General features: G+C 34.5%; 1 long non-coding RNA gene across 1 annotated transcript; it reads right to left on the bottom strand.

The window, feature by feature from the left end:
- Nucleotides 1-203: 203 nt before the first annotated feature.
- Nucleotides 204-9,015, bottom strand: LOC142611801 (uncharacterized). The gene is made up of 3 exons (XR_012840128.1): nucleotides 8,995-9,015; nucleotides 7,189-7,271; nucleotides 204-249 (listed from the first exon to the last, which is right to left on the bottom strand). It is a non-coding gene; the product is annotated as an uncharacterized LOC142611801 (long non-coding RNA).
- Between the last annotated feature and the right edge of the window lie 1,603 nt (nucleotides 9,016-10,618).

Here is a 10,618-nt window from a genome sequence, read left to right on the forward strand (position 1 = left end):
AGGTGAGGAGATCATGTGGCAGCAACGGGCTAAGGTCCAATGGCTTGGGCTTGGGGATCGTAACAACCAAGTACTTCCACTCCAAGGCAACTGAGAGAAGAAGGAAAAATACAATTCTCGGGTTAGAGAATGAGGATGGTATTTGGTGTGAATCTAAAGAGAGCATTTTTGAAACAGCAGTGCCATACTTTGAGAAGCTATATGCTACATCCTATCCAAGCTGCATTTCAGAGGTGACAGATGTAATACCTGCCAAAGTAACAAATGAGATGAATCAGAGTCTTATAAAAGAATTCACAAAGGAGGAAGTTGAAGCTACCCTGAAGCAGATGCACCCCACTAAAGCCCTGGGTCCAGATAGTATGTCTGCAATTTTCTTTCAAAAATACTAAAACATAGTTGGTAATGATGTTAGTTGTATGATTCTAAATGTTTTGAATTCTAATATGTCAATGGTTGAGATAAACAGAACAAACATAACCCTTGTTCCTAAAACTAAAAATCCCACAAAAATGACTGAATTCAGGCCTATAAGTTTAAGCAATGTCATTTATAAGCTCATATTCAAAGTCTTAGCTAATCGTCTCAAAACTATCATTCCTCAAATCATTACTGAAAATCAAAGTGCTTTTCTCTTTGAATGGCTGATCTCAGACAATGTTTTAGTTGTGTTTAAATTAATGCATTACTTGGATCACAAAAGAGATGGGAAGGAGTGTTTCATGGCTGTTAAGCTTGATATGAGCAAGGCATATGATAGGGTTGAGTGAGGTTTCATTGAAAAGGTTATGGAATGTATGAGCTTTCATGAAAAATGGATAAGTCTTATAATGCATTGTATAACTATAGTTACCTACTTTGTTCTAGTTAATGGGATGGCAGATGGTTGCATTGTTCCAACAAGGGGGCTCCGTCAAGGAGACCCCCTCTCTCCTTATCTGTTTCTCCTTTGTGCAGATGGCTTTTCATCACTCATAAATGATGCGGCCAAAAACAAGATGCTTAGTGGTGTCTCTATTTGCAGAGGGTGCCCCATGGTTACCCACCTCTTCTTCGCCGATGATAGCTTACTCTTTTGCAAAGCGAATAACCAGGAGTGTCGGAAACTTATGTCAATTATGGAACTCTATGAGGCAGCTTCAGGACAAAAAATTAATGCCGACAAGTCCTCAATCTTCTTTAGCCATAACACCCCCTCTGAGGTAAAAAGTGAATTGCTGGAAATGATGGGCTCGATGCAAGACTCAAAGCACAACAAATATCTTGGGTTGCCTTCTGTCATAGGCAAATCCAAGACGGAAGTTTTTGCAGAAGTAAAGCAGAGAGTTGCAAAAAAATTGGCATGGTGGAAAGAGAAGATGCTATCAATTGGAGGGAGGGAAGTTCTCATAAAAGCAGCTGCCCAAGCCATTCCAACATAAACTATGAGCGGTTTTCAACTTCCTAAAGGTCTTTGCGAAGACATTGAAAGAATGATGAGAAGATTTTGGTGGGGACAAAGAGAGCAAGAATCAAAATAGCCTGGGTTAGCTGGAAGAATCTATGCAAGTCTAAATTGAAAGGGGGAATAGGGTTTCGAAATCTCCAAGCTTTCAATCTAGCCATGTTAGCAAAACAAGGATGGAGATTACTCTTAAATCCCAATTCTATAATTGCTCAAATCTACAAGGCAAAATACTATCCACATGGTGATGTACTTAATTCAAAGCTTGGGTGTAATCCATCTTATGCTTGGCGTAGTATCTTCGATGCTTTGGAAGTAATTCAAAAGGGCACTCGATGGAGAGTAGGAAACGGGAGGTTAATTCATATATGGGAAGACAAATGGCTCCCAACTCCGTCAACCTACAAGGTTGTATCCCCCTTTTGCCACTTTAATGATTTTCCTATGGTCTCGGCTCTAATAGACTATGAAAACAAAAGGTGGAAATCTGAGGTGGTTCGGGCTGTGTTCCTTCCATTTGAAGCAGAAAAAATCCTAAATATCCCCTTGAGCTACAACTTGCCAGAAGACAAACTCATTTAGGTAGGTAATAGAAGAGGAGAGTTCACAGTTAAGAGTGCTTATTATATAGCCCTTAGTGTGATTGAGACTAAAGAGAGCAGAGAAAGCTCATCCAGTGATCCAAGAACTCCCCTATGGAAGATAATGTGGTACCTAAAGATTCTAGCAAATATTCGAATCTTTGCTTGGCGAGTTTGTATGAATAGCCTTCCTACAATACTGAACTTGAGCAAAAGAGGTATGAATATTTGCCCCAAATGCCCAACCTGTGATTAGGAAGTAGAATCCATCCCCCACTCCTTGATTTATTGTGAGTCAACTAGGCATGTTTGGAGTATTTGGATGGGATGTCCCATAAATTTTGGAGCAGACTTGTTGGACTTCATTGATGTTGCTTTAAAAATCTTGGATGATGGAACTACACAAGACTTGGAAATATTATCTGTAACTGCCTGGTCTATATGGTATAGTCGAAACCAAAAGGTTTTTGAAAATACCAACCACTCTCCTGAACAAGTGTGGAGTGTTGCAAGAGCTCTTAGGTGGAACTATAAAGAAGCTAATGCCTTGTGTAATCGGAGCCAGCATCATGAAACAATTAGGTGGGAAGCTCCTCCCCTTGGAGTGTACAAGATTAATGTAGATGGAGTAGTTTCAGAAGGAAGAGTGTCTAGCATGGGAGTAATCATCAAGGTTTTCAAACCTGGACCGTTCATTGAACCATAAAAGGGAGAGGTTCAAGGTTTTTGAGGTTGAACCGAAGTTAAACCGAGGTTGAACCGTGATAATATCATAATTAATTTAATAATTAATTAAAACCTAAATATAGGTATTAAATTTATAAAACTAGCAAAATTGACTAATATATATATATATATATGTGTGTGTGTGTGTGAGAGAAATTTAATGATTTTCAAGCATATATTTAATAATTAAATAAGAAAGTTAAAAATAATAATAATAACCATGAAAACATTAAAATTTATGATTAATTTTTGAAGTAAAGTTGAATATCTTTGAAGGATTTTAATTATAATTTTGTTTTATTCCTTGTAAGAGATGGATAATATAATTAAGTAGAATAAAATTATGTTAAGTTTTTTTTTTTATTTTATAAATTGCTAAGGGGTTGGACCGTGCGGTCCAACCTCGGTTTTAGGGGTTCAACCACGGTTTAGGGGTTCACGGAATTGCCACATATGCTCGGTTCTCTATGCTTAAAAAACTGATTTTCCATCCGGTTCCCAGTTTTCACGGTCCAACCTTCCAGTCCGGTCCGAGTCTGAAAACCTTGGTAATCATACGAAACAACAAAGGAGACACTTTGCAAACTCCTCCCAGGTTTTTTCTCTAGCATGGAAACAGAGATCTTTGCCCTTGAAAATGGAATTCTTCTAGCTAAGGAGATGCAACTGTCACAAATTATAATTGAATCTGATACCCTCTCAGTTGTCCAAAACCTCCAAAACAAGGAGACCAATGGCAGTGTAGGCCACCTCTACCTGGGTATTTATGATCTTCTCAAGTCTTTTAGAAGCTGGAGTATTCAGCACCTAAAAAGGGGTTCCAACAAAGTGGCCCATGAACTTGCTCAATATGCTAAATGTAATGGAACAAACCAAGTTTGGAAGGGATGTGCTCCTCCAATGATCCAACACCTTATCCATATGGAATGTCGCTAAAACTTGTGTTTGTGCTTCCAAATCAAAAAAAAAAAAAAAAAAAACTATAAGACAGATAAAGTTTTCGCTATTTTCTTATTGTATATATATATAGCCCCCACACAACAAGAGATAAGATAAAACCCACTTTTTAATTCTTGGTAATCATAAAGTTCAATTACAAATATTCTTTTTTCCTTCTTACGAATATAGCTATTATTAACAGCTTACAGTCTTGTATATATTTCAATATCATCCCATACATAACAACCCTTATTCGAATCTCCTCCTTGGCCGAATTGGCAAATTCTTCATTTAAAATCCTAAAACCTCTAACACTTTTATCAACCCAAAAAAAAACTTATTTTATTTTATTTTTCTTAGATGGTGTACTTCTAAATTTATGGAACTTCATTGGGATGAAATAAAACTATTAGATTGTATACTCAATACTGTAATTGAGATTATTATGAAATATAATTTGTATGGAAGTTGTTTATAATTATTATAATTGTGGTTACAAAATATAAAAATATGTGATCCCTATGGATATTTAATTAAATTAGTTGAGTGTATGATGTGTGAGTTTGTACTGAGTCCCACAATAAGCTTATATTAGGTTGATATGTGCGAAACACTGCATTTGTTTTGAAGTAAAATATTTGTAAATGTAAAATATTTCAGTAAAACGTTTTCATTTAACAATGTTCGATTGTCAACTTGAAAAATGAAATTTTTTTTTCATAGTTCTCTAAACCCACCAAATGCAAGCACTAGTGCACCACCACCACCACCTACCACCCAAAACTCCACATCAAAAGAAAAAACAGCCGTGAAAACACCACCAGCCATTCAAAAAACAACCACCAAAATTGCCACCAACCACTAAACTGGCACCAACAACCAAAAATCCAGATTAGAGAGCAAAAAAAAACCTTCATGAACCTAGATCAGAAATCCAAAAAAAAAAAAATCCAAGAAACAAATAACATAATATGAAAATCTAACCCAATGGAGGACAGATCCCAGTGGCGGTGCCACTTAGAGTCCAGGGTGTTCCAGGAACACCCTCACTTGAAAAAAAAAAAGTTTTTTTTTTTATATATAGTAATCTAAATTTTTTTATTTGTTTACCCTTTAAAAAAAAATAGGAACACCCTGACCAAAATCAGGAACACCCTCCAAATTTTTATGCCAAACAAATTTTGAACTAAAATCTAAAAAAAAAAAAATTGTTACAGAGAGTCTGAAAAAAATAAAGTAACAAAGAAAGCCCAAAAAAAAAGCCCAACATAAATCCTAAACAAATACCCAACAGCCCCAACCCAAATGTATTCTAAAAAAAAACCCAACCAAAACCCAATACGAATACGCGTCCGTCCGCCTCAATCATCAACAGGTAAAAGCAAAACCTAAAATCAGAATTCAGAAACCTTACCTAACCTAAAGAAAAAACCTCATTAACGACAACGCCTTACGCCTCAGTGAAACCTCATCATCAAGCACATAGGCGCGATGCGGCGACGCGTCTCTGCCTGAAACTCGAGCAACAGAGCTTAGATCGAGCATCGGAGATCAGAGATTAGTCCGATCGAATCAGAGCTTGCGACGCCGACTCTTGACCTCGAATCCTTCCTCACCTCTGACGCCTCGACGTGCTGCCGCGGCCCTCGGCGCCGCCCCTCAGGCCTCCCTCAAAGTATTTTACACTTTACTTCTCTCTCTTTTTCTCTCTTAATCTTTGGGTTTTGTCGTTTTGCTGTGGAGTGTGGACTGTCCTGTTCTAACTTCTAAGAGAGAAAGCTCTCTTTCTTTTTGAACTGATTCTCTCTCTTTAAGTCTTCATAATTATTCAATTTATTTGGGCCTTTTTTTTTTTTTTTTTACTTTATTCATTGGTGTGTCATTGTGTTGGTCAATTGGTGTTGGTGAGTTTGTCTGTATTGTGATTTGTGAATTTATCTAATTGGCTCTTCTTGTGTGAATCTTGTCTATTGAGTGGGGTAGATGGAGCTGGGGTCATGTGGTGTGGGGTCAGGGTGTGTGCCAGACTTGTTAAAAAAAAATTAATGAAGCAATTAAACACCAATAATTAATAATTTAATTAACTAGTACATTATAAAAGACAAATAAATAAAATTATGTTAGGCTAAATAACAATTAATAATTTAATAATTAATGAAACAATAATACAACAAATTATAATTTATAAAAGATAAACAAATTTATGAAAAAACTAAACAACAATAATTAATAATTTTAATAATATTTCAAATAAACTTATAGTTTATTGTACAAGTACTTTGTTCATTTCTTTTCTTTTCAATTTTTTTTTTTTCCTTTTGAGGTTTTTCGGTGTACAGAATCTAAATTTGTTTTGGTTTTAAGAACTTTTTTTTTTTTTTAAGCACAAACTTCATATCAGCCAAATCTTGAATTTCGGCCAGTATTTTCTGAAACGTTCCGAAATAGACCGAAATGACCCGAAATTTTTTCAAAGCAGAATAGGAACACTTTGGACAAAATTCCTGGGGCCACCACTGAGAGATCCGGTAACTACCAAAAACCTAAGATTGTCACAGCTTGTCAATTAGACCAAAGGGCAGTGTGCGAGAGAAGAGAATATGAGTTTGTGCAAGGAAGAGACGTGATAAGGTTGGTAGTGCCAATGATGGTGGTTGGCGCCGGTCTATGGGTGGGCATCGGTGTGAGATGGGTTGTGTCGGATGGGCGAGTGGGCAAGTTCAACAGTGTAAACTAATATATTCATTTTTTTTTGCACCACGTGCTGGTGGCCCGAGATCGTGGCCATTTGCAATGAAAATATGGAATGTCATCAGTACACTGTACACCATTTATTTGTATTTTGCAATTCAAATATGCAATGGCATCAGTTGGCCATTCAACGAAATGACTTGGTCCCATGAATTTAATTTTGTTTGGTCTACCATTATATATCTTGTTGCATGTAAGCCACTTGCATCATCATTAATCAAAATTCTTTTCACTTTGTCACCCAGATCCAAATTACGTCTAATAGTCGTCGCCAACCCATAATTATTGAGAGAGCATAAAAATAAAGACATTGCATAATCAAAGTACAGTTAAGCATTTAATTAAAATCAGTTCAACTAGGCTGAATTTTTACTTTTTTAGATGAGTTTTAAAATCGTTCACAAATTATATAAATTTTTTAATCAACTAGTAATTGACACAGTAAACTCCAAAAGTTTGTGTTACTTCAGTGTTCAAACTTCAAATTAAGTTCAAACAACTTCTAGAGAGAGAGAAAAAAAAAAGACAGCATGGTCCAAGAGCAATTTATTCTGTCATCTTAATTAGAATCCTTAAACATCTTAATTAACTGTTAAACTATTAGTGTAGTGATAACAGATAAAAGAATGGAAGGGGTATGTTAAATATATTATTAGCAACGCGATGTGTGTTATACTATGTTGTATATGCTAGAGTGGATGCGGAAGGAGAAACATAGAATATGCATACTGAGAACATGAGAATTACGTGGTTCAGCCTTGTCGGTCTACATCCACGAAAGAATCCCTTAAGAACTACATTGTTATTATGTAAGAGTGTAGTACAATAGCCTGTATTACAATGAACCATAACATGAGGATATATAGACGACTAAGCCTTAGACTACTAATACAAGCAGGAATGGACTTGAGCCTATTACATTGGACTAATATGTCTATATATCTCTAACATGATAAAAAAAAAAAAAACTATAAAAAAAGAGAAGAGAAGAGATAAATTATGAACAGGATGATTGTATTAGTAAAACTTAACGGATGTTTATACCTCATACTTTTGTATAAATCAAAGTCTTCGAGAACTTCCAAAATAAAACAGTGAAGGAAAACCAGAAAATGCTAGAGTGACCAATCTAGCCAATTCACAGCATGATTAAGTGCAAAATAGCACAATGCTGCACCGTCATATGTAACTATCATTACTGCAAAGCATGCGTAAAAAATACACAACTCTACAATGACTCCTACTTATTATCAAAGAAAAATCAACTGAAATAAGATTTAATAATAAATATATAAAAAGACTTTTGATGATGTATAAGTGATTATATGGTTTTCTTGAAGTTAGTATGACGTGTCTACCTCTTTAAGGGAAGATCGAATGACTCAAGTGATATCGGTGTGATGTCGGCTTAAATTTCTCTGATATTTAAGTTAATACTCTCAATTTTTTTTTATAAGAGGAGTGAACTTGTGTATCATGATGTATTTTCTCATATCTCATAGTCATGAAGCTTAAGTGTATATATATATATATAATATGTATAGAATATTGATATTGCTTAATATGACTCTCAAAAAAAAAAAATTTGCTTAATATGTCCCATAATCTAGCAATTATCATAATTACGACCAATGAGATGGCTTGTCGTGCACTCATAGACAAGATTGTGTGTAGTGTGCATCTTAGGATTTTTGAGGATGACTGTAAATTGTAATGGAGTGTACTGCGGCGGCTGTGTTTCTCCTGTAGGTTCTCCTGGGATTCTCCTGTAGGTTCTTAGTTTGTCTTTAATGAATTGTCTTTCATAAATAATAATAAAAAAAGGTATCTTAGGATGGTGTTAAATATTCAAGGCCCATAGTTGTTATTCTTGTAAACTTAGGCACATATTTCAAGAATCATTAATCGGAGGTCATCAGCTCCTTAAATTTGTCTTGTATACATGAGGTTGTTGTCCATCGTGACTTATTTGACAAGGACATTAAACGCATTCACCATCATCAAATTACTTAACAAGTACTACAAATTGACCTTCTAAAAAAACAAAAAAAAGTACTACAAATTAAGATACATTCAACATTATATCAAAAATGGCTTTTTGATACAATTTTTTTTAGATAGGTATTTTTACACACACACACAAAAAAAAAAAAAAAAAAAAAAAGCTATGCCTTAATATAAAAGTTAAGATACATTCAAAATTATGCTAAAAGTTTTGTAATTTAATTGTCATTTTCTAGTGTTTGCAATAAAAACATCTAAGTATAAGGTTCAAATTTCCAAAAAAAAAAATTAATATTACATTAAATGTTGTTTTTTATACTTTTTTTTTTTATAAAAATATGTTATGCATAAATATAAAATATGACTAGTTAATAATACTCTATAAGGACTGGTTGTTGGATATATTTCAACAATTTACTTTTGTGATAAAGTAAAATGAACAATATACAGATCTAAATATAAGTAATAATACAAATAGATGTGATAGACAAACACAATAAATAGGTACTGTATATATAAGAAGAAATCTGCAAATAATTAAAAACTCACAAACCAAATGCATGAAGGATGAATGATTTAGATCAAATATTGTATTTGACACAATCTCCTTAAAGCATATTTCGCCTCTAATACAATTTGTGGTGCTTTGAGACTCGCAGACGTCTGCCTCCCAGAATAAAATGATCTACAGCATGAAGAAGAAGCACACTAGGTTCGTGCTCTGTGAAGTACTCTGTGTCTCTTTCTCTCTCTTTGACTCAAATGAATGCAGAAAATTATTTTCTCTCTGAGAGAATTTTTTCCAAAAATCAGTTTTCATGAATGAGGGACTATTAATTTATACACGTTAGTGAATAGACACACTATTCAAAATAAAACTGCTGTGCACAGACTGACTAATTCAAAAAATAAAATAATAAAAATTATTATTTGAACAAGAGAGTCCAGTCCACATATGCCAAAGCTCAACCAAATGTCCGGCCCATGAGCATATAAACTCATATATTATCTCTTTCATTTCCTATGCGGGACTCCAAATTTTTATCACTTTTAATAACATTTTCAAGTGAACAAATTAAACATCAATTTCTTATTCACTCAATACTATTTTTCTAACAATCCCCCACATGAATGAAAATTGATAAAACACAATGCAAATGATGATGCAGACACAAAGAGAGTATAAGAAAAGTTACTGTATCGGGAGAGATGGCTTTTGGCTTTGAACCTCCCTTTGTGAAAGACTATCGGATATACTTGCTAATCAGTGAACACAATGTTTTTGAACAGACAGCTGTTTGTGTATACCAAGACAATATAATTCACACAGCTCCTTTTCGAACATATTTCATTCTTATAGTTGTGTTCATTTCAGCTCTAAACATATCCTGGTAAATTCATAAAGTGCTTTAAAGAATTCAGCCTTAAAATTCTCATGGAAGCGGCTCACTTCACACTCATATAGGTGACTCTTATTAAGAATATCATGTTATACCCCACTTAGAATTCCAAGATATAAGAATCATTAAAAGCAAAACTTACCCTGAATATCGCTTACAAGCATCACTATTTCATCATAAGAATTGATGGGAGATTTTATCTCCATAGTGATAAATATTAGTCTCCACGATTCGATTATACCTTTGAACCTAGATATTGGGATCTCAAGTAAGCTAGGTTGGGTTGCCATCCTAGAGACTTTTAGGTTATAGGCTTTAACCCAATTCCTCTCGATGAGCAGTTTACTTGCTCTCCACTCAAACAACTAATTACAGATTCGTTTTATAATTTGGAATCACTTCCATTTGAGAGCAACTGCCTCATGGTATTATGTCTCCAACAAATATGTCGAGACCTACCATAACTCTGTGCCCTATCAATATATACAAATAGGAGACACAAGTATCCAACAATGCATGTTTGTTGAGATTTATTGACTTCCCAAAAAAAAAAAAATACATATGCTCTTTGCATAAGGTGTTCTCACTAGACTGTCGTCACATTTCTCATGTGATTGAAACAAGACAAGTCCATTAGATGAATTAGAAATTTTCATTTCTTGTATCACATCTACAACACTTAACATCTTTCGAGTTGAACTCATTAGTCAACATCATCTTTGTAGCTTTTATTATTGCTACATACACGAGCATATTCCACAACGACATAACCT

Source organism: Castanea sativa, chromosome 1 (genome assembly GCF_040712315.1).
Source record: "Castanea sativa cultivar Marrone di Chiusa Pesio chromosome 1, ASM4071231v1".
Classification (NCBI taxonomy): domain Eukaryota; kingdom Viridiplantae; phylum Streptophyta; class Magnoliopsida; order Fagales; family Fagaceae; genus Castanea; species Castanea sativa.